Source organism: Leuciscus leuciscus (genome assembly GCF_965113295.1).
Source record: "Leuciscus leuciscus genome assembly, chromosome: 17".
NCBI lineage: Eukaryota > Metazoa > Chordata > Actinopteri > Cypriniformes > Leuciscidae > Leuciscus > Leuciscus leuciscus.
The window spans coordinates 12,731,175-12,754,973 of record NC_138741.1 but is presented as its reverse complement, the minus strand read 5'-3'; the positions used below and the strand labels follow the sequence as shown (position 1 = coordinate 12,754,973).

Genomic DNA, 23,799 nt, shown 5'->3' with positions numbered 1-23,799 from the left:
CCTCGAGTGGTCGCTGCCTGACGAGCCCGCGCTGTACAGCCCGGCGCGAGGTTCACCCTCGCCCGCACCCACCTAATCTGTCATTTATTTTTGTTTTGATAATAAATGGAGCCAGCCTCCAAAAGTGAAACCTGTCCTGTGATTTTTTTTTTAGTTTGTATACACTAAATTGTATTTGTTGTCTTCACATTAGATTAATAATGTTTCATATAGATATGGAATAAATAGCATTCAATACAAAATGAGTATCTCTCATATATTGAAATCGAGTTTTTATGTGAAAGATTTGCTTTGTTGTGCATTTTAGTCATATTACAAAATAATTTATTGAGGCCAAACATAAAATAACATTATAAACTGTCACTTCACCACGTGACAGCAGCAAGCAGGCTCCTGATTGGTTAACGCGGCGCGAATTGACGCAGAAGTTCAGATTTTTCAACTCGGGCGGCAGACGCGAATTCGCGTCAAACACGAGAATGCACAAATAGCACTACATAAAACATTCGCGCGTAACGCGCTTAACGCGCCAGACGCTCAATTCGCGCCATTCGCGCGAACTTGACGCGCGAATGAGGCGTATTCACGTCTACCGCGCCGCGCTCTACGCCTCATTCGCGCCGCAGGAATTTTTTACGCGCGTAACGCGTCTTTGCATTGACTTAACATTGAAATCACTCGCGCCTGACGCGCTATTCGCGTCCGGTGTGAACGCATGCTGCGTTCACACCGGACGCGAATAGCGCGTCAAATTCGCGCCTGCCGCGTCTAGTTTGACGCTTGACCACATGTGTACATTCGCGTGTCAAGAGCGAGATTGACGCGCGTAAAAACAAAAGTTTGAAGCGAAATTTACGCGCGTCAGAGGCGAAAGTTTCGAAACCCGTTGACGGCCATCTTTTTTAGATGTTTATCGAGCATTAGCATTAGCATTAATCGAGAGAGTCACCGCTCGTATATGCTCTGGAGAGCAGAAACAGCTGTGTAGAGGACATCGTCGCTGTACTCGGGTCCACCAGACTCTCCGGAGGGTTTCAGGAGTTTCACAATTTGGTCCAGGACCTAGGTTTGGTGGACCTAACGGTGAGGACGCTGACGAGGACAGCGTAGGCCGTATAAGGCCTCGGCCTCGAGTGGTCGCTGCCTGACGAGCCCGCGCTGTACAGCCCGGCGTGAGGTTCACCCTCGCCCGCACCCACCTAATCTGTCATTTATTTTTGTTTTGATAATAAATGGAGCCAGCCTCCAAAAGTGAAACCTGTCCTGTGATTTTTTTTTTAGTTTGTATACACTAAATTGTATTTGTTGTCTTCACATTAGATTAATAATGTTTCATATAGATATGGAATAAATTGCATTCAATACAAAATGAGTATCTCTCATATATTGAAATCGAGTTTTTATGTGAAAGATTTGCTTTGTTGTGCATTTTAGTCATATTACAAAATAATTTATTGAGGCCAAACATAAAATAACATTATAAACTGTCACTTCACCACGTGACAGCAGCAAGCAGGCTCCTGATTGGTTAACGCGGCGCGAATTGACGCAGAAGTTCAGATTTTTCAACTCGGGCGGCAGACGCGAATTCGCGTCAAACACGAGAATGCACAAAAAGCACTACATAAAACATTCGCGCGTAACGCGCTTAACGCGCCAGACGCTCAATTCGCGCCATTCGCGCGAACTTGACGCGCGAATGAGGCGTATTCGCGTCTACCGCGCCGCGCTCTACGCTTCATTCGCGCCGCAGGAATTTTTTACGCGCGTAATGGGCCTTTCACACAGGACGCGGTATGCGCGGCGCTTGCCGCTGGGTTCTGCCCTTCAGATACAACGCGATTTGCGCTGCGCTATGACGTAGGCGGAGTTTTAAAAACTTTTAGCGGGAGCTCTATTACGTCTGTTGTTCCTCCTTTCGGTCAGCAGCAAACAATGTATCTGTCCCATTCTACATTTATAATGTTTAAGATTCTATTTCAGATAAATGCTGTTCCTTTGAACTTTCCATTCATAAAAGAATCCTGAAATAAAAATGTAAATAACGGTTTTCAACAGTGATAATAATCATAAATGTTTCTTGAGCATCAAATCCTCATAAAATACTGATTTGTGAATACAGCTTTCCTGACGATGTCCCTAAACGACCTCAAACTTGTATCGTACAGCTCAGGAAATTCCGACACACACCAGACTAGTGCTGCGTTCCAGTCCAAAATTGTCATGCCCTTCACTCGCAAACTTCCCTCCGTCTCGTTCACTCGGATGTACGTCATTGCGAGTGCTCACTACTGGCGGAAACTGCAATGGGCTGAATTGTAACGTCCTAAGCCCTTGATCACTTTGAATCAGCTGTAGAGTTGATTTATTATTTACATTTTTTTTCCTTTTAAGAATTTGTTTAATGCAGCATCCAAATGTGTGTTTGGGTTGTTTTAAATTAAAAACATATATTATTAATATATAGAGTTGTCTGTTGTGGTGGTGATTAGATGAGATATGTGGTGACGTCACAGTCGTACTGCATTGTGGGACATATAGGTGCCTGAAGTGTACATTTGAAGCAGACTCGCTCCCTCGGTCAAAATCGAGGGAACGAGGGTCTGTCCATATAAACTTCCCTCGTCCACTTCATGAAGTGGAACGCACTTCAAAATGGCGGCAGGGATTCCCCCAAGGGGAAGTGCTTAGGGAAGTTCGCGAGTGCGTGTCTAAAAGTGGACTGGAACGCAGCATAGACGTTCATCCATTTTGATTTCCGTGCTTGTTTGGAACCCCCGATTCTATTGGCCGCGCTGGTAATCGTCACAGAGCGCAGCTGCAAAAGTTGAACTATTTTGAACTTTGACCGCGGCGTGCGCGCGAGCTCGCCAATGATGCGCACCGCTGCGCTTGCGCTTTGGTCGACGCAGCAACAAAACGTCCTTGCGCGGCGCAAGCCATTGAGATGAATGGGTTTTATAGCGCAGCGCCGCGCATACCGCGTCCTGTGTGAAAGGCCCATAACGCGTCTTTGCATTGACTTAACATTGAAATCACTCGCGCCTGACCCCTCATTTACACTGCACACGTGTGCGGTGCGTTACGTCTGCGACAAGGTTTTATTCCGTCCTCGACGCGGTGCCAACTCACAGGAGCATTTCAGAAGCGGAGCGACTGGATGCGCGAGACCACGTGATTTGCCTGTCCGACGTGATTTTTCTTGATTTTGGGGGTTTCTACCTTACAGTCTATGCTTTCTACCAAGAATATATTGGTGTGCAATACAATCGAGAGTCTGCACATGGTGTTAATTTTGAAATTGACAGTGTTTTTTTACTTTTATTTTGTATTTCCGGTGCGACTTGGACGCGCGTCCGTCAAAAATAGACTAGGCGCCTATATTTAGCGAAGCGGCGCGGAGAGCCGTTTCTGGGAAGCTTCTGAAACGCGCCGCGTCGCGGCCGGTGTAAACACAAGCATTGACTAGAATGGGCGCGATCAGCTCCGGTAGCCGTGTCGCAGCCGTAATGCGCCGCAGATGTGTGCAGTGTAAATGAGGGGTGACGCGCAATTCGCGTCCGGTGTGAACGCACCATCACACAGGAAATGCACTTTGCTTCAGTTGGTATCCGCAGGGGAGTTTTTGGTTGTGTTTGTTATATTTGTTGATTAAACTATATAGTTTGGGCACTGTTGATAATTTTCAAATTTAATATAATGTCCCATGTAAGAAGATTCACTGTATTTGAGAGCTGAGAATGTTTCTTTCATATGTGAGAGAAAAAAATGGACATTATAACAGAAATATTCCCAAATGAATCAGAATTGATTTGGAATTGAATGGGAAAATCTGTATCCATATACATATACAGATCAGTAGGCCTACAATAATAATAATAATAATAATAATAAAACATCTAAGAGTACAGGGTTAGAAAAAGAAGGAGAAAAAACAAGGATATTACATTGCTCATGCACTACAGTTCAGTCCCCAGAGTGTAAATATCTCACTCTAGCAGCTCTGCTTCTATTACTGTTATTAGAACTGTATGAGTACATGTTAGCAATACAGAGAAAGGACCGCGAGGATCGAGCAATGCCTTGTTAACAATGAAATTTAAGACTAGAAAACACCTTAAAGAGACTTGCAAATTATATGCTGTATGTCAGTGTAACGGAGGCCAGCTAGTAGTCGCCGTGCGAGTAAACCTCACTCCTCTGATCTCAATAGCGAAAGACGCTAGAGGCTGCAGTCTTTAGCCTCCTTGTTAGAGTGCCTGACTCTCACGCCGAAGACCCGGGTTCAAAGGCCCGCACAGAGTGGGGCGAGTAGGACCCAGGTGGAGGGGTTACATCAGCAAATGTATTTACCAGGACTAGAAATATCAGACGGCCAAACCTACTGATTTGGGAGTCTATGTCCTTTTTGTGTCAGGAACATGTCTCTATGCTATAGCAAAGGGCTTTTGGGCTAAATTGGTAAGTGAATATATGCTACTCAGTTGAGGACAGTGGATCTGCCCTTTATGGATTCTTTCCAGTGCCTCGAAGAAATAATGCAGCATTCTGGTGATAACAAGGGGAGGTTAATGATTAAAGTGTGGTCAATTGTGCAGTCACCATCTGTGTTTAACTAGGCATGCAGACTCTGTTATCATTGTGAAAATCTGTGTGTGTGTGTGTGTGTGTGTGTGTGTGTGTGTGTGTGTGACTAAACGGAGATTACTGAAGGTAGGGGGCAGCAACGCTTCAGTAGATGTAAATAGTCCAATACACCTGCTTTGTTTTTATACACACTGCTACACATGCACATACAGACACCCGCACACATGCAGCCAACAGAGCTGTGCTGACACCATAAAGCCTGAGAAAAGGTTTAAACAACCACCAGTGATGCTGTTAATCACAGTCAATCTCCTGTGCACCACGCTTCACAAAGCCTGAAGAACATCCAGCGTCCTCAATCCCCCGGCACCCGTAACATCTGCCTACTCCCCTCCACATAGCACTCATGAGACGATCACAGTATACTCCTCATCCTACTCTATAATAGCAACCTTTGCTCATTCTTCCTCAAAATGTAGAATTACTAAATCATTTGTGGAAACATCCAGCCCGATCTCACGGGAAAACGTACAAATTCTACAAAGTGGCTTATTCGTACGAATTCATACGACCTGACTCGTACGAATTAGTACGATTTTTGCAAAATCGTACATATTTGACGAATTGGCCAATTCGTATGAATTCATACGAATGACCTACCCCTGACCCCGCCCCTAAACCTACCCATCACGTGGGTTTAGACAAATCGTACAAATTCGTACGAGTGAGGTCGTACGAATTAGTACGAATTAGCCAACTTTTTATCATTCGTACGAATTCGTACGAATTGGTCGTGAGATAGCGTTGAAACATCCCTTCAGCCAAGGTTGAATCATCCAGACAGTGTGCTCTGGAGAATCTCGTATTTCCATAATATGTAGTTGTAGCCCAACATTGTATTTGCATAAATAAGGAGGGGGCCTAAAGTCTGAAACCACACTGAAAATCTGGGATATAAGTATTAGGATTGAAATAAAATTAAAAGAAAGTCGAATGAAGATGTAAGTGTAAAAAATGTATAATAAATAATTACGATTCTGCACTAATTACAGGCCACTAATCAATTGTCAGCAAATTATTAGGTCTTTTGTAACTCTTAAAATACAGATTTAAAACGTAGGTAATTTGAACACGTCAATTACTATTTTGCTTCTTTTTTTGTTAAATGTTAAAAAATGCAAATGGAAATTATTCCAAATTCAAATGTAAATTAAAATGGAGATGCTGATAATCTTTAGCACCACAGCTAAAGTCATATTTTAACCTGTTTGCATTACGAATGAGATGACATAACATGACATCTGTACGCAATAAGATACAGCAAAACCAGCGCAGTAAGATTCACAAACAAATGAATCTTTTAAACATTTTTGTTAGTGAATCAAAACCATACAATGTGAGTAATGTGTGTAATCCAATTCATGAACAAATTATTCTTTTAAAACGATTATTTTTAGTGAACCAAAAACACACAGCACGACCAATGTGCTAGTCCGATTTACGAAGTTGATAATTTTATAAAAATTCGACACTTTGTTAAATAACAGATTTACACAAGAAGTGCAACTTAAAGTTTACTTCAGTTGCTATCTAGAGGGCAGTTTTTGGTTGTATTTATTATATTTGTTAAAACGCGATTACTGCATTGGGCACTAATGAATGTCCCACATTAGATGGTTCCTTGTATAAGTTTCTGAGAGAGTTTCTGTGGATGATTTACACTTGCATTTGAGAAATACAATGTGTAATGGAAGGAAATTGGTATAAATTTTTTTAAAAAAAGCAAAATACACTGAAACAAAAAAACAATAAGTAAAATTTACTTAATTTTTCTTTGGCAAGTTTTTGTACGAATATTTTTAAAATAAATTTCACATGGAATTATGTAAACTCTACTTAAGTTAAGTGAAAGTAACAAAGAAAATAAGTAATTTTAACTTGGCTACTAGTAGTAAAAGGTTGAGTAATATCTATTTAGTTGAAGTTTCCTTTGCAATACATTTAACTCAAACAATATAACATTGAATTAAACCACACTTTTAAAGTATGCTTTACTTAGAAACATCAAATTAATACAATAGATATTATGTGAGACACCATATCTACTCATCAGAAATTATGCGCCACGTGAACGCAGAGACCTCAATACTTGGTAGACAATACACAATGACGGTAACATTTGATGGATCGTTTTTGTGTTTGAATTTTTTCAAGAAAAAACTGAACTCCAAATGCCACAAAATGCCAAGTTACTAAATCCTAACAACAAAAGCAATGATAAAACAGTGTATATACAGCTGGAAAACAGTGAAAAATCAACCTCATTAATTATTCAAGGCCCAGTGCATGATGGGAACACCAGTATCAGAAATGTTGATATTTACGCTTTCATTTCTACACGCTTGAATTGAGTACCAAGTTTTTTTTTTATTCTGGCCTGAACTAACTTTTTCATATAAATTACATTGTTATTTTTCTGCAGTATTTACTTCACCACAAATTATTTTATTTTTTATCAGTGTAGAAGCATTTTCCCTTGTGGTCCAAGATTGTGAACCTATCTATAGATAAAATAAAAAAGAAGAAATATTCCATGGGTGTGATTTTAATTATAATGCTAATTCCTTTTATATCTATTTGAACTATAAAAGGATGGAAATTAAGTGACCCAAAGGATGGTGAGAAAATCCTTGGAGGTTACTTTGTTACTATGCACAGTCACAATATATATGCAGTGGGAGTCTGGAGGAAATATGCATGCACATTATAAAATTAATGAGCAGCAGGTGATCTGTTCCTGTAACAATAGGAGGAAGCCCAGCGGCTCAGTGAGAGCTGAGTCAATGGGAATCAAGCAGTGAAAATTAGAAGAAAGCAGGAGGATGTGCTCACATCATGATGGGGAGCACAGAAAGGATTTTCTTCTCTCTCCTTTCACTCCTCTGATTATCCTGCTCAGTAATATAGGCAAGAGCTCAGTGGTGCCTCTCAGCAAACATCTCAGCTGTCTCTCTCACTGTTTCTTTCCTTCATATCCAGACTCACACCTCAGGGCATGTTCAGATCAGCGTTAAAACAACCAGAAGAGAAAATGATTCCCTTATGTTGTTCTAATGTCTGTTGTTGACACCTTTGAATTCGATTTTGTCTTCTATGCAGAAAAAAATTAGTCCTGACAGACGAATCGAACCATGATATATCTGGCTCATAATGCTAAGAGGATGGCTTTGCATAGTATCTACACCCCCCCCCCCCCCCCAACCCCCCAACCCACACCTCAGGGGTGTCCCGTACACCATTGGGCATATTCTGATTTTATTGTTACCTTAAAAGAGCTGACACCAAAAGACAATTTGAACTGCACGAGACAAACCTCAACAGAGGGCGTCCTGAAAACGGCAGAGATTCCATTTAAAAGATTTGACCTCGCTGAAAGTCACTGTATAATTTGCACACTGGCTATTACCACTCAGGGCATTCTGGGAAATGTCATCTCAAAATACTTCCTATCCTTAACGTCTTGTGAATAGATTCTCCCTAAAAGTATGTTTTACAAATCTTTTTTGTGTTTTTAAGATGTGCTAGCAGATGGAGTCTATATCCTGCTGAATTATGAAAAATGTTCTCCTTCAGTAATTGGCGGAGAGAAGAGTTTTATTTTACTTTCTGCTTAATGACAGCCGATGGCCTGAGGGACAAGGGAGAGAAGTTCCATTTCACAGACACCTGCAGAGACGAACATTTTGTGGCTATAGAGACAATGTGTATGAACTCCCCATCTCACCCTCTAATGAGAACAGACTTTTTTGCTGTTTTAATTGCAGACTATGTATGCAGAATATTTTTTCATAAGTTCATGAATATGATATGAGGACATTTATTGATGCAGGAACACTTTTAGCTCTTGCAAAGTAAGCTGAATTTGTAAAGCAATCAAGCATTTTTGGAGGAAAATCTGAACAGGTTGTACAAACACTGTCAGTGCAAATGAAACGCCAAATGGTCTGGCAAGTAGATTCTAGTTAGTTGCAAATTTAAAAGTGAAAATTAAAAACTTTATGCAGTACAGTTTATTTTTTCCAATGAAACAAAACAAGGTGTTCACAAACTTATATAATTCTGTTCTACTTGTTGCCATAAAACACTACAGTTCAAGCGTTTGGGGTCTGTAAGCTTTTGTAATGTTTTTGAACTCTTATGCTCACCAAGGCTGCATTTATTGAATCAATAATATGAAGGAAAACAAAACAATAATATTGTGAAATATTATTACAATTCAAAATATCTGTTTTCTATTTGAATATATTTTAAAATGTGATCTATTCCTGTGATCAAAGCTGAATTTTCAGCATAATTTCTCCTGGCTTTCAGAGTCCCATCCATCAGATATCATTCTAATATTGATTTGCTGCTCAAGAAACGTTTCTTACCATAAATGTGGGAAATGATTTTGTCTGTGCGAACAGTGACCATCAAGGTCACATCCCTGACCATGAGTTCATTTATTATCATCAGCAGTTAGAGTGGCTGTGCTGCATTCCAGTGGAGGTACGGTAAAAGGGATCTGACACTGAATTAATGCCCCAATGAATTGTTCTGAAGCAGGCTTATGAAGTGTTATACTCCTCTAGCTTGTATTTCATGTGCATCTCAGAGGCAAAGACAAAGATTCAGTTCCAGGATTTGAAGCTGAGAGTCAGGTGATGCGAGCTTGAATGACGTGACCTGCCAGAACTGACGCTATGCTTCATTTTTGTGAGCTCATCTAAAGTAAGGACTATTTATGCCTTGTAAAGCATTTACAAAGGAGATTTAAAGGCTCATTTATCTTCTAAACAGAAAAGGAAACAAACACAACACAGTGATACAGAACATAGAAATATTTAACTGAACCTTTAAATCTCCTTAGTAAATGCTTTACAAGGCATAAATAGTCCTCACTTTAGATGAGCTCACAAAAATAGTTAACTGACCACTACTAATGCTTTATAACTACCTGAATTAACCCTGCATTACAGTAGAAATACATGTTAATAAAGCATTTATTAACACACTAAGTAACTATTACTATATGTCTGAATAATAAGATGTATACATGTACATTTAAATAGTTTATTAATCATTTACTTACACTTTCTAAGTGATATGAACCACTGACAACTAAATAACTGGTTTGTAAATAATGCAATACTTCCTTTAGAAATGATAAATTGATCATTAAGTATGAAAATACAATTATTAAACACATTATATAGATGTGCTTATAAATCAAGAATCAGGCATTTATAGCTGTATTTATAAACTGCTAATTAATGTATATTAATGCTTTGTAAATGATGAATTAACTGTTTACTTAACTATTGATTAATAGCGTGCAGTTGCAAATTGTTACCTTTGTTTACATAGTTATTAATTTATAATTATTATAATCTGTCATACATAAAAAATTTACATGGAAAGCAAAATGCTTGTTCTCTTAAACTATACACTGTAAAAAAAAGTTAGTGCCTTAAATTTGTAAGTACTATCAACTTGGATGTTTAAGTCATTTCAACTTAAATTGCATTAAAATGACTTTAAAAATGAGTAGAACCTTGTATAACATTGTTTTTTATTTTTTAATTGCTTAACTTTTTTGGGTGAGTTAGGCTAAAGCAATGTAAAAACATGTTGTTATAACCCAGCAAGCAATTTTGCATTTGAAAGAAGTTTAATAGGCGTCCAAACACAGCCCTGATGTCGACAAGGCAAAATTTGGGCTGTAAGTGAAAATTTAATAGACGTCTAAACCATCAAGAATAGACCAGTCATCAATCAGATAACATGTCAAAGAAATGAAACCAAACACCTTGTAGTGAAACTAATCACTGTTGACTTTGCTTATACATGACCTCATCATACATCTCACAAGTTATTTCGGCAAAAAACTAATTCAAGGTTATTTTGGCTAGAAGTGGGTTACTCACAGCCGGACTATATGGTGTCTATGGTGAAATGACGGCTATTGCTTGCTGGGAACTTATTGATCATATAATTTTTTATTTTATTTTTACAGTACTGACATGCGTTGAACACATAGACACAAAAAACACTCATGAAATAATCAACAAACTGATTACACTGAGTAGAAGAGCAAACACATCTGACACCATGATTTACTAAACATGACAACAAAATCACAAACAGCATTGTAAGTCCTTGGTCAAACATAACTATATTAATCATTCAAGTCCCAGTGCATGCTGTAAAGAGTGGATGGGACTAATCATTTCTTCAGTGTAGAACTAACAAAAATGCATTCATCCAAATCATATGCTATGCTTTTTGATTTGACTTAAAAAGCAGAGTATATCCTAATAGAAAAGCTTTTTGTTGTATTCCTGAAAGTTGTACTTTGCTAGAGCTCCATAGTACGTAAACAAAACACAATCAAGTAAATATGGTGTTGTTTTTTTACGTGATCTAGACTAGGAATGATTTTTACTGCGTGGCATACTGAGCATGTATGATGAACGACACAGTAGTGAGAAGTAGCAACAACAAGGTTGATTGATCCCCAGAGGAATTCTGGTAATTATAAAACACAGAGATGACTCGCGTTAATTAACAATCCAATTACGCTTCCTTACATCTGATTTTTTTTCACACACATTGTAGACTAATCTTCCAATCTCAATCTCTTTCTCATTTAAATCATGACATCTTGTAACGAGGTTTAATCAGTGTGATAATACACGGGCCAGCCAATTAAAATGCGTCAGTATTATTACTTCTCAGCTTTCGAAACCTCCTTAACACACACATACCATCTGATAGCCTACATAAGCTCTGTTAGATGACCAACTAAACTTAACTGAAACAGGACTTCCCTCACCTCACATCTCTTCCGCTCTCCCTCCCATCCCTTCTCCTTTATCTTTCTCTCTCTTTTCTTATCAAACACACGAAGTCTGCAGCAGCGGACGAGGAACATCGTTTGCGTACGCGCGCGCTCCAGCTGTCTGTGTTCTTAAGTGTGTGTGTGTTATGTGTGTGTGTGCAGTGCGCGCACACATGTGCCTCTCTCCGTGATGTGAGAAATCAAGATCGGGACGCATCTCTTAAGCCTCCTTGAGGTGGGATTTCAATTTGACGCAAAACGTAGCGCGCATCTTCGCTCTCACATACTCTCCTTGCATGTGTGTGAGTGCGCGCGTGTGTGCGCGTGAGCGTGTCCGCTCGCTGCAGCTCCGGCGTTGGGCAAACCCTCTCACTGCTGCACTTCAGCCAATGTGGAACAACTCGTCCGCCTCGCATGGCTCCTAAAGAAGCGGATATGCCCCAGTGCCACGGGAGACTGACGCCTTCACTGTCTTCCTCTCCTCCGCAAATGGTCCTCTTGGGGTGAGTGTGCCCTCCGTCCAGCTCCCTTTTCACATCAGGAAGAGCAGGAAGGTTTGTTTGTGCATTGCAATGTGCTTCGTTGAAATACGGCTGGCTGACGGTTACTTACTGTACTGGTGCTAAGTGACTGATTGAGCTTGGTTTCAATTACACTTCATCTGTGTCTGTGCCACAAACTGGAGGATGATAATTAATTTCACTTTTTTTCTGTCCCCTGGAGACGATGGAGCTTGTGAGGTTTGAGATTTATGTGGTTTGTTTGAGCTATTTTATATAGTTGGTTCTGTCATGCAAAAGTCGGATGTTTAGTTCCAGTCTTTCTACAGCCTAAAATATTGTATGTTAAAAGCCACGTCACAATACTTCCTGAATGCTGCAATAACAGTATTTGTAGGTGTAAAAGCAATTTGATGAATGTTTGATTGTCCTTCGTGGATGAGGTTTTTTCTCTCCCACGCCTCAGCAGGTTCAGTATATGTTTGCGATTGGTTGCTGTAATTCTTTTTCTCTAAGGTTATCTTCAGTTAAAGTTATTTATTTTAATGGTGCATACTTGTTTAAAACCTGTTTGTCACTATTATGGGTAGTTAAATAATAGGGCTGGAAGAAAAAAATCTATTCACCTAGCTATCGTGATTTTTTTTTATTTTTTTTTATTCTAAAATCGATTTTTTTAAATGAATATTTAATAAATGTTTTGTTAATTATAATTTTTTTTACATTTTATTCATTATTATATATTTTTTAATTCAAATTCACTTGCTTTATTTTTGTCCTTGCTTGTAGATGAGGTTGACAGAAGTTAGCCACTTTCGTTCCAACAGAGGATGAAATGTGTCATTATCTATGAGTGTTGAGTGACATAATGGGCTATCCCAAGTGGACGCGTGGAAGAGACGTGAGACTAAAAGCACTGAAAAGCCCTTGCGCTACTCATATGCTGAGAGAGAGATAAGACAATAGAGCTGCACGATTCATCTTTAAAGGGGTGGTATAATGCCCTTTTCACAAGATGTAATATAAGTCTTTGATTTCCCCCTGAGTGTGTAGGCCTATGTAAAGTTTTAGCTCAAAATACCCGACAGATATTTTTATATAGCATGTTAAAATTTTCACTTTTTGAGTCTGTCCCTTTAAATACAAATCAGCTGCTGCTCCCGACACAGTGGGGGGAGCTTCAAGAGCTCTTGTTATTTTTACCTCACATAGACATGCACTGAAAATTTCAAAAACTTTTAGACTTTTATGTTCAAACCGAAGTCAGAAAGATGGAGAGACTCAAGAAGAAGTGACAACATTTCTGAATGGTTAGTTGATGAATTTATGTAGCTTATGTGTAGTTATCTTCTAGTCATTGATTAGCATATCTGTCATGATAATCTATAAATCGCGTTCCCGGGTGTACATTTATGTACATTTTAGGGTTAGTGATGTCACTTACCCGGGAGGAAGCTTGTGTAGTCCCAGCTGTTTGTTGTAGTCCTTAAAAAACGATTTCTTCAAAAGCAAATATCTCCCTTTGCTTTGAACTTTGGGCGTTGTAACTTTATAGATGTTGTTTATGCTCAAACAGCAACATTACACACTAACTTAAATTAAAAAAGTGAAATCATAATCAACCACCCCTTTAAAAGACTGTGATCTCGATTCAAACAACCACGCGATATTCGTCTGTCTATTAAACTGACAAAATCATATCGCAACATTCAAAAAGATGTGATGATTTTGTTTTTGTAAAATGACTCATCTTATACATCATGTACAGTCTGTATAAGTGTATGATTTAACTTTTCCCGATGGTCTAGTGTTAAAAATACACTCGAATCGCAATACTTGTAGAATCGCAATTCTTAAAAAAAATAAATAAAAAAAACGCAATACATAAAGTGTCGGCACCCAAGTATCGCGATAGTATCGAATCGGGAGATAGGTGTATCGTCCCAGCCCTTAAATAAGCATTGATTGATCTTCATATATTATTAATTATTTTATGTAAGGTATAAACCTGTCAGCAAAACATGAGAGGATGTTCCTTTGAATGATGGCATCCTTACCATATGATATTGAGCTACATTGTGTGTGTGTGCCATGTGTTGTGTGTATGAGAGAGAGAGAGAGAGAGAGAGAGAGAGAGAGAGAGAGAGAGAGAGAGAGAGAGAGAGAGAGAGAGAGAGAGAGAGAGAGATTTCCACTTGGACCACCCTGTATGATAGAATGACACTTGCTATCTTCACTGTGATTCAGAATCTCATTTTCTTCAGACTTTTTGTCGTTTATACACATGCCAGAATGGAAAATTCTCCAGCGTATTACTTTTTACCCATTTTGAGTAAAATGTTCTCATCATTCTTTCATTATTTTTTCCTTGCAGGAAGATTAGATGCTGTTTTTTTTTATACAGATTTACCTTTTGAGACTTCATCCTTAGGTCTGAACAGACTGAGTGAAGTATATTACATCCTTCCATCTCATTTTAGTATACCATTTTCATCCACCAGTTCTGCACAAGTCTTAGGCCTCTATTTGAACAGAGGATGAATGCTTTTTGTCACGCTCCAAAGCATCTTTACTCTCTTTTTCTTATTTTTTGCTCCTTCTTCAGTTTTTGTTCACTTCTGTAAGTCATGACTGATGATGTCCCCTTTGAAATAAGCCTTTGAGTTTAAATTCTATAAATGTGTGAACAAAGGAAAGATAGTTTAAAGGATAAATTACAGTATTTCACTTGTTTTTTTTTCAGCACACCTAATCTCATTAATGATTTCATGGCAACATGTAGAGTTTATTAAACACTCACCTTTATTTCAGCCCTTTCAGTCATGACGTCGTAGTCCACTGTAGAGAACATGTGTGTCAAAATACAGTGGGCTTTAGTTTTTGTATGATTTTGAAACATAAAAAAAAAAAGGTTAGGCTATACATTATGTAAAATTTGTTATTTTATTTAATTTTTTTTCACCTATTTCTAGGTGGTCACTAAAACATAAGAACATTTGAGACATTTACAGACACTGTACAGATGTTCTTGCTTCAACTCAAGATGCTCTTTAGATCATTCTTAAATCATGCTGATGAACATGATCTTCATGTTTGGAGTTCATGCAGCTTGAGTGCTGCTGTCAGTAAAGTAAAATGTAAACAATTTTCAATCCCACCTCAATTTTATTGATAACCATTTGTAATGGAAAGATTTGTACATTAGAAAAATGCTAAATGGAAGAATTTGAGAATTCAGAATTTGAACCGCAAAGTATAACATTTTGAATAAAAAATGTGAATGATTAATTTTTTTTTACTTGGCGATTTTGATTCATGCACCAAAAGGGTTAATTTTCTTTCTTTCTGTCATACACCAACCACTTACTGTGGTTTAATGACACCCAAGTGTACATCACAAATCCAAAAGGGGATTCCTCCATTTTCAGTCACTTTAATACTTTAGCTTGTTAGTGGGATTAGTGCCACATTTCTCATTCATAGCCCCGCGCACAGAGCTATGGTAATAGCAGTCATTTGATCCCACTGTACTCCTTACATGGCTTGCTGATAAGTCTGTAAATCCAGTGTTACAAACTAGTGCACTTTCAGTGTACCAGCCAATCTCCAAAGGTTGTTTGGAGAAAATGGTGATTTTTGGCCTGTTCCACCTTCTCAGCTGAATGCAAAAATTAAAATCAGAAATTTCATAATTTGTTTGATAGTTCATTTTATTAAAAATATTTTATAACAATATTTATAAAACCATATTTTAAAACAAAATTTCCCCCAAAAATCTAAGTGTTTTTCTCCCACTTACAAAAAAAAGAAGCAGCAAAATTCCTTACCAATAACATAATTTCAATCATGACAACTCTCTCTGAGTGAATTATTTAACCAGTATTTATTGGAATGGTGCAATTAATGTACTGTATATATGCTTGATTTTGGCTTATGAGATCTGCTGCTGTTGTTGCTGAGCATGTACAGTACAATAATTTATTTATTTATTTTAAACCCCCCCCATAGCAAATCTCTACAGGTGGTGCTGGGGAGGAGGAGGGGTAAAAAAGTTTTTTTATAATCGTGCAGCAGGGTGATCACAGGCTAGGGTACAAATATATATGGTTACGTGGATTAGGAAGTACGTATGGTTGGCTAATGCCACGGCGTTAGATAAACGAATCAGCGCTCGGTTAGAGTTTCATGACTGAACTATGTATATAGATGCTTTTTACAGCATGATGAGAAGACAAGGAAATACTCCCACTGGATTCTTACACAAAATTGTAGTGTTGACTGCATTTGTCAATCTAAAAAGTTATTGTAAGAAAAAAAAAAATCAAACTTTTCACAAGAAATATGTCAGTAACTAAAAACACACACACACACACACACACACATACACGTCTATATTACTAACAGGGGACTATCGCTCTACACTGGCCAAGAGGGGACTAGTGTTTCTGGTCATTTTGAAGGAACAAAAATGACATACAAAATTTTCTTTTAAGCTCTTTTTTCATAATATAACTTCAAATATGCATTTTTTTATTTAAAAAAAAACATGCCAAGTGGGGACCTGAAACTCTGAACGATCTCTATCTATACTAGTGGGGACTTGATAGCCTGCAATGGAGCTGTGTGTGTGTGAACAGTGAAGTGAACTGGCAGTGAAGTCTGCCTTCATTATGTAACTCTCTCTCTCTCTCTCTCTCTCTCTCTCTCTCTCTCTCTCTCTCTCTATATATATATATATATATATATATATATATAACCTATCAGTTATCAAAATTTTTTAAATACGATTTGTTTTAGGAAAGACCATTTAAATCTACAACGGGGTAAAAAATACAGACGGCCCGACGGCAACAGTTCAAAAGCAGAGGCGAGAATATCCTCTTATCAATCATTCATAATATTATTTTTCTTATTTAACGCTCTCTCTTCATAGATACTTTCTATGCTTGGTTATGCAGTCCCTAACAATTTACTTGTTACTACTTTTCTTAATAATTTCTTCTGTACCTCAGTAGCAGTTCCATACCAACAAATAATACAGAATATCATAACACTTTCAATGAAAGCACTATAAAACATCAGAAGCTTTATGTTGAGGACATTACAGCAAAGTTATTGCTTTAAGAAATTCATTCTCTGTTGTGGCCTATTAATTAAAACATAATTTCTACTCTAATAAAATCAATAGACATGTCCTTATTTTTCTGTTTCCTTTGTTTCTAGGATGTTGATGTACAGAGATATTCAGTGTTTGAAATATTGCTCAATTTAAATGCAACCAAACATATGTCGTTCGTTACCATCCAACAGTGGACCTTTCTTTAAGATCTAATTCAAAACTTTTGAGTTGACTTGCTGCATCTGGTCATTTTGAAGAAACAAAAATGAAATCATTTTTTTCATAATATAACTAAAAAAAAATAAAATAAACATGCCAAGATTGAATCTCAACTCTGAACGATCTCTACCTATACAACAGTGGACTCAAAATAGCCTGCAATGGAACTGTGTGTGTGTGTGTGAATAGTTAAGTATGTCTTTATTTTGTAACTATAAGTTATATATATTTATATATAGGCCTTCATAGATACTTTCTATGCTTGGTTATGCAGTCCCTAACAATTTACTTGCCATTGTTATGTGCCATTGCACTCACACATACATGTCTATATTACTAACAGACCAATGTCGCTCTACACTGGCCAAGTGAGGACTCAATGAACGATGTCTATCTATACAAGTGAGGACTTGAACAGTGTGTGTGTGTGTGTGTGTGTGTGAACAGTGAAGTGAACTGGCAGTGAAGTCTGTCTTCATTATGTATATATAGTATATTATATAGTATATTATATATTATGCCTTTTATCAGTCATAATATTTGTTTATTTTATTTAACACTTATTTTCTCTCTTCATAGATACTTTCTATGTTTGGTTATGCAGTCCCTTTAGGGTTTATAGGATTAATCAAACAGAAATAGCTCTTTAAGGTAACGATTTCAGGTCACTATAGTGACCTATATTTAGTATAGCGTAAAGCATACTTTATACAGTGAATAATGATTTTATTAATCAAAATGAACTTCGCGTCCCCAGTTGGATGGTAAAGAACGATACGTGTTTGGCTGCTTTGTACATTTCTTGCCATCACAAACACACTGTAAAGATTTTGGAGGTCAATCTCAAAATGTTATGTCGAAAAACTAAAGTGCAATAAATAATACACGCTTTAGGGTCTGTTTACACGACATCATTTTCAACTGAAAACTGAAAACGTTTTGGCCGTTCATTTCAACGAAAATGCCATTTTGGGGGCCTGACAATGAACGCTTTTGAAAACGAGTTTTTGTGAGCTCATCTAAAGTGAGGACTAGTTATGCCTTGTAAAGCATTTATAAAGGAGATTTAAAGGCTGTTAATATTTCTATGTTCTCTATCGTGTTGTGTTTGTTTCCTTTTTCTGTTTAGAAGATAACTGAGTCTTTAAATCTCCTTTATAAATTATTTACAAAGCATAACTAGTCCTCACTTTAGATGAGCTCGCAAAATAGTGAACTGACCACTACTAAATGCTTTATAACTGCCTGAATCTACTACATTTACTCACACTTTCTAAGTGATCTTATTAATCACTGTAAACACCTAAATAACTGATTTGTAAATAATGCTATACTTCATTTAGAAATGATAAATTGATTTAATAAAGTATGAAAATGCAATTATTAAACACATTATAGATATGCTTCTAACTCAATAATACAGCGTTTAAAGGTGTATTTATAAACTGCTTACTAATGTCTGCTTTATGAATTATGATTTATCTGTTTACCAATGCTTAACTAATGATTAATAGGATGCAGTTTTTATAAAGGGTTACCATATATATTATATTATATTTCTCAAAATATAACTTCAAATTTGCATTTTTTTTTATAAAAAAAAAAGCATGCCAAGAGGGGATCTGCAACTAAATGTTATAATTATAATGTAATTATTATTATATTAAGATATTAATAATGCGACTGATAGTATTGGCTGCCTATTAATTAAAACATAATTTCTACTCTTAAAAAAAATCAATAGACATGTCCTTATTTTTCTGTTTCCTTTGTTTCTAGGATGTTGATGTACAGAGAAAGTCAGTGTTTGAAATATTGCTCAATTTAAATGCAACCAAACATATGTCGTTCGTTACCATCCAACAGTGGACCTTTCTTTAAGATCTAATTCAAAACTTTTGAGTTGACTTGCTGCATCTGGTCATTTTTAAGAAACAAAAATTAAATCATTTTTTTCATAATATAACTTTAAAAAAATCAAAATTAACAAAATTAAAAAAATTAAACATGCCAAGATTGAATCTCAACTCTGAACGATCTCTACCTATACAACAGTGGACTCACAATAGCCTGCAATGGAACTGTGTGTGTGTGTGTGTGTGTGTGTGAACAGTTAAGTATGTCTTTATTTTGTAACTATAAGTTATATATATTTATATATAGGCCTTCATAGATACTTTCTATGCTTGGTTATGCAGTCCCTAACAATTTACTTGCCATTGTTATGTGCCATTGCACTCACACTACATGTCTATATTACTAACAGACCAATGTCGCTCTACACTGGCCAATTGAGGACTCAATGAACGATATCTATCTATACAAGTGAGGACTTGAACAGTGTGTGTGTGTGTGTGTGTGTGAACAGTGAAGTGAACTGGCAGTGAAGTCTGTCTTCATTATGTATATATAGTATATTATATAGTATATTATATATTATGCCTTTTATCACTCGTTTTGAAAATGATGCCTTTACCATCTGCATGTAAACAACATAAACGTGAATTTGTGAAATTGTTACGTCATTCCAACCCGGTCACACTAAATGCGTCTCTATAGCACACATTGTGTTTATTGTGCAATTTATACGTGCATATGATAGGCATGGGTGGGTTTAGGGTAGGTTTAGTAGTGGTGTGTAATATGTAATATGTATTATATGTTTGGTTAGGATTAGTTTTGTAGGATGTGTGTGTATTACACTCAATAAAGTGCGTATTATATGCATGTAAAAAAATATATTTTCGCGTAAAAATTGCACGATAAACACAATGCGTGCCATAGAGATGCATTTTCATGAGATCAGGCAGGTCATGCACAAGTATATAACATGGTCACATGCGTACTTATCATCACGTGTTCACATGTTCATGAGTATTTGAGTTTTTTTTTTTTTTTTTTTTTTTTTTTGACAAAGTAAGAAAGGTTTGGGGTGTGCTTTTAGATGGGCCTTTAAAATTTGACAAACAAATATCTTCAGTAACTGGATCTAGTTTCTATCAACTCCGTCTTTTGTCTAAAATTAAACACTTCCTAACTGACAAAACACTAGAGATGGCTGTTCATGCTTTTATTACTTCCCATTTAGACTACAGCAACTCATTGTATTGCGGTATTTCCAAGTCACAAATCGCTCGCCTTCAACTGGTCCAAAATGCTGCAGCAAGATTTATTCACAAAAGTAGTAAATATAATCACATGATGATGATGATACATTTTATTTATATTGCGCTTTTCTGCTTTACATATAGCCTCACATTCAAGCTGGGGGCAAGCTGGGGCCAGTTGTACTGTTAGAGGGGCCAGTTTAGACCTTATTGTTGTCATATCATTTTCTGCACTGCACTATAGGCATTAACAGGCAAAATACCATGATTACCAATCATTCAACAATGTATTTGCATTGCCATTATATTTTTTAAATTTGCATTACATATTCAGAATCAGTCACATTAACTGCATTCTACGATTTTTGTGTTTTTTTTGCAAAAAGATCAGCAAATTCATCTAGATTTAAGGCCTTTGCCCTCCTTGACTCAATACTTAGAACACCTAAATTGCTTAATCTGTCATCTGACATTGTGGACCTGAGATAGGTTTTCACCAGCTTTAGTGCATACAATATAATATACAATTAAATTATGCTTATTTTAAATGTATTGTGCAGGCTAGGTATAAAAAATATAGGAAAAACCATGATAATATGAAACGCTTCAAAACAGAGCGCACAAAGCGCGTATGCGCATCGCGGGTGCAGAATGATGTGCTCAAAGCAACATGGAGTCACAGTGTTCAGCGCTGCACAAGTGCGCATTTAAAAGTTCACGGCACAAAGCGAAGAAATGTCGAGCGCACAAATCCTAGTGTAGCCTATATCTGTACAACAGTTTATTGATCATTTGTTTCTTCACATAGTGAAGTTTTAAATTCCAGTTATTGTGCGTTTGATGCCGATTCATAGTCCTTGTGGTGTGAACAGGCACACGGTAGCGAGTCGTTTTAAAACAGCAACAAACATAAAATACAAATACACAAAATAAAGTCATTTTATGCAAATCCACAGCCTTTTATCTACAGATCAAGCATTATAATGTGTATATATCATATTGGAGAGAGTTTTACCGTGCATATATATAACATAATATAAATTAACATTACAAAAGTTAATGATAGTACATTTCAAATACCTAAAAATTGACAATTAAGTGATTTTGTTCGAGTCAAAAATATTACTTAACATTAATGAACCAACGGTACACATTTTTTACTTTAGCAATCTTATGGGTTGTGGTCTCTCAGACATTGGCAGTAATAAAAATACAATAAAAACATAGTTTCCCTTTGGACTTAAATTACATATCTTTGTGGTATACGGTAGAAATATTGCACATTTCAGTCTAGCTTAGGTTTTTAAAATAAATAACACAGTCTTGGAAATAATATGTAAGCATGTGCAAATAAGCCTGTATAGTAAATCAAGTTCTGTTGGTCTTTGTGTTTAAGTGAGAAATTAATTCATTTAAATTGAAAGATCTCAATGTTTATAAGATCTTTCAATTATGTTTAACAGTTTTGAGCGTATAAAAGAGTGTATAAAAATGGGCTCTGAGTTTTGGCAGTGGTTGTGTCTAAGTGAAATATGTAGTTTGGAAGATGTAGTCACTGAATGCATTAATACAACATTGAATGACACAGACATTTGCAACACTTCTACAGTAATACCGTAGTAAAATATTTTCAGAATCTAAAAAATTAAATACTATCAAAACAATTAGATGTAGCTGAACACATACAGGTATTAATCTTTCAGTTTCATCACCATCTATAAAAAGGGTAAACTTGGGGGAAATGTGTACTGTACTGTAAACAATGACCATGTGACATAAAATGCTGTGAATTCTGAACAACAGAAAACAGCAGAAATATGTTAGAATTCTACCCGTTATTTGTGTGTTTTTTTATTTAAAGTGTGTTTTTGGGGGGTAAAACCTTTTCTAGTGTTCTGGAAGAATGAGTTGATCTGAGAATGAAGTTTCAGTGCATTTTGAATGTGAAATGAACTGCTGTCAAGCTGTAAGTTGGTTTGGAGAAGATATCATGGTCTTTTAACCTGATATCATTTAAGACATCATTTAAGACTGTGGTATAAATGATTGAATGATTTAACCATAACTCATTACTATCCTTGATATTCTAAAATAGGTATTTTTCATGTGTATGTAGACTAGGGTGTGTGATATTGAGTTGTTGCACTTCCCCCCCACACACAATTTACATATCAATGCAGGAAGGCCTTAAAGGCCAGTGTTTTTCTTAGGTGAGAAAACTGGCCAACAACCCCCAGAGTAGTGTTACCAATATCTGTGCAACTTCTCAAATACACTAGAATAAACTAGAGAAAACGCTGGGATTTACCCTGCCAAATTAAATTAAATTACAGGTTTTTACAATCGCTAAGACACATTTCTCAATATTTAGGTACATTTTCAAAACTCTTCACTCAGTTCTCCTAACCAACTTACAGCTTGACAGCAGTTCATTTCACAATCAAAATGCACTGAAACTTCATGTCTCAGATCAACTCATTCTTCCAGAACATTAGAAAAGGTTTCACCCATACACTTAGTGATACACTTTGTCACACATAAAACAAAAAAAACACAAACAACAGGAGCATTACACAATGTTTTCTTTTGTAAAATGCTTTCATAAAACAAGAATGACACTATCTACTGTTTATAATTCACTGCAGTTGATGTTACATAATCCTTTTTGATTACAGCCCAGTTATCATCTATGATAATATTGAGCAGGTGGATACCTATAAGTATATAGGTGTGGTCATTGATCGTTCATTTACTTGGAAAGCCCACATTGATTATCTTTGTTCAAAATTCCGGCAACGATTGTATTTTTTTAAGAAGACTTAGGCTGTTCGGTGTAAATCAGAGAATTATGCAATTATTTCATTATGCCGTTTTAGGTAGTCTTTTAAATTATAGGATGCAAACTTCATATGGCAATCTTTCGGTCCAATTAAAATCACAGCTTGCATGTCTTGTGAAAACTGCAATGTAAGTTATGGGTGTAAGAGAGTACTCATCACTTCAATCAATTTACGAATCGTGGATTTTTTTAAAAATGCACAGACAATAGTGAGTGATTCAAGCCATGTTTTATTTCCAATGTATCAGCTTCTGCCATCATGGAGACGGTATAGAGTCCCACTGAGTAAGAGTAACCGTTAGAGTATCTATTAATATGTTAAATAGCAAGATGTAGTTATACATATATGTAGTTTTAAACTCTTTTTGGTTTGTGTGTGTATGTATATGTTGTGTACTAATGCAGCTTTGAGTCCAAGACAAATTTCCTGAAAAAGGACAATAAAGTAAAGTATACTAACAAACTAACTTTTTAACATTACTGTACTAAAATATTCCTAAGTTTCCCCTTTTGTATAGATGGTGATGAAAATGAAAGACTAACCTGGG

The 23,799-nt window shown here is 36.6% G+C and overlaps 1 protein-coding gene across 2 annotated transcripts in view; it reads left to right on the top strand.

The window, feature by feature from the left end:
• Positions 1-11,620: 11,620 nt before the first annotated feature.
• The window catches only part of insyn2ab (inhibitory synaptic factor 2Ab), a 67,253-nt gene continuing 55,074 nt past the window's right edge, over positions 11,621-23,799 (top strand). For both annotated transcript variants that reach the window (XM_082142705.1, XM_082142706.1), the window contains exon 1: positions 11,621-11,970. The gene's annotated coding sequence lies outside the window, so the exon portion shown is untranslated. The remainder of the gene's footprint in view (positions 11,971-23,799) is intronic.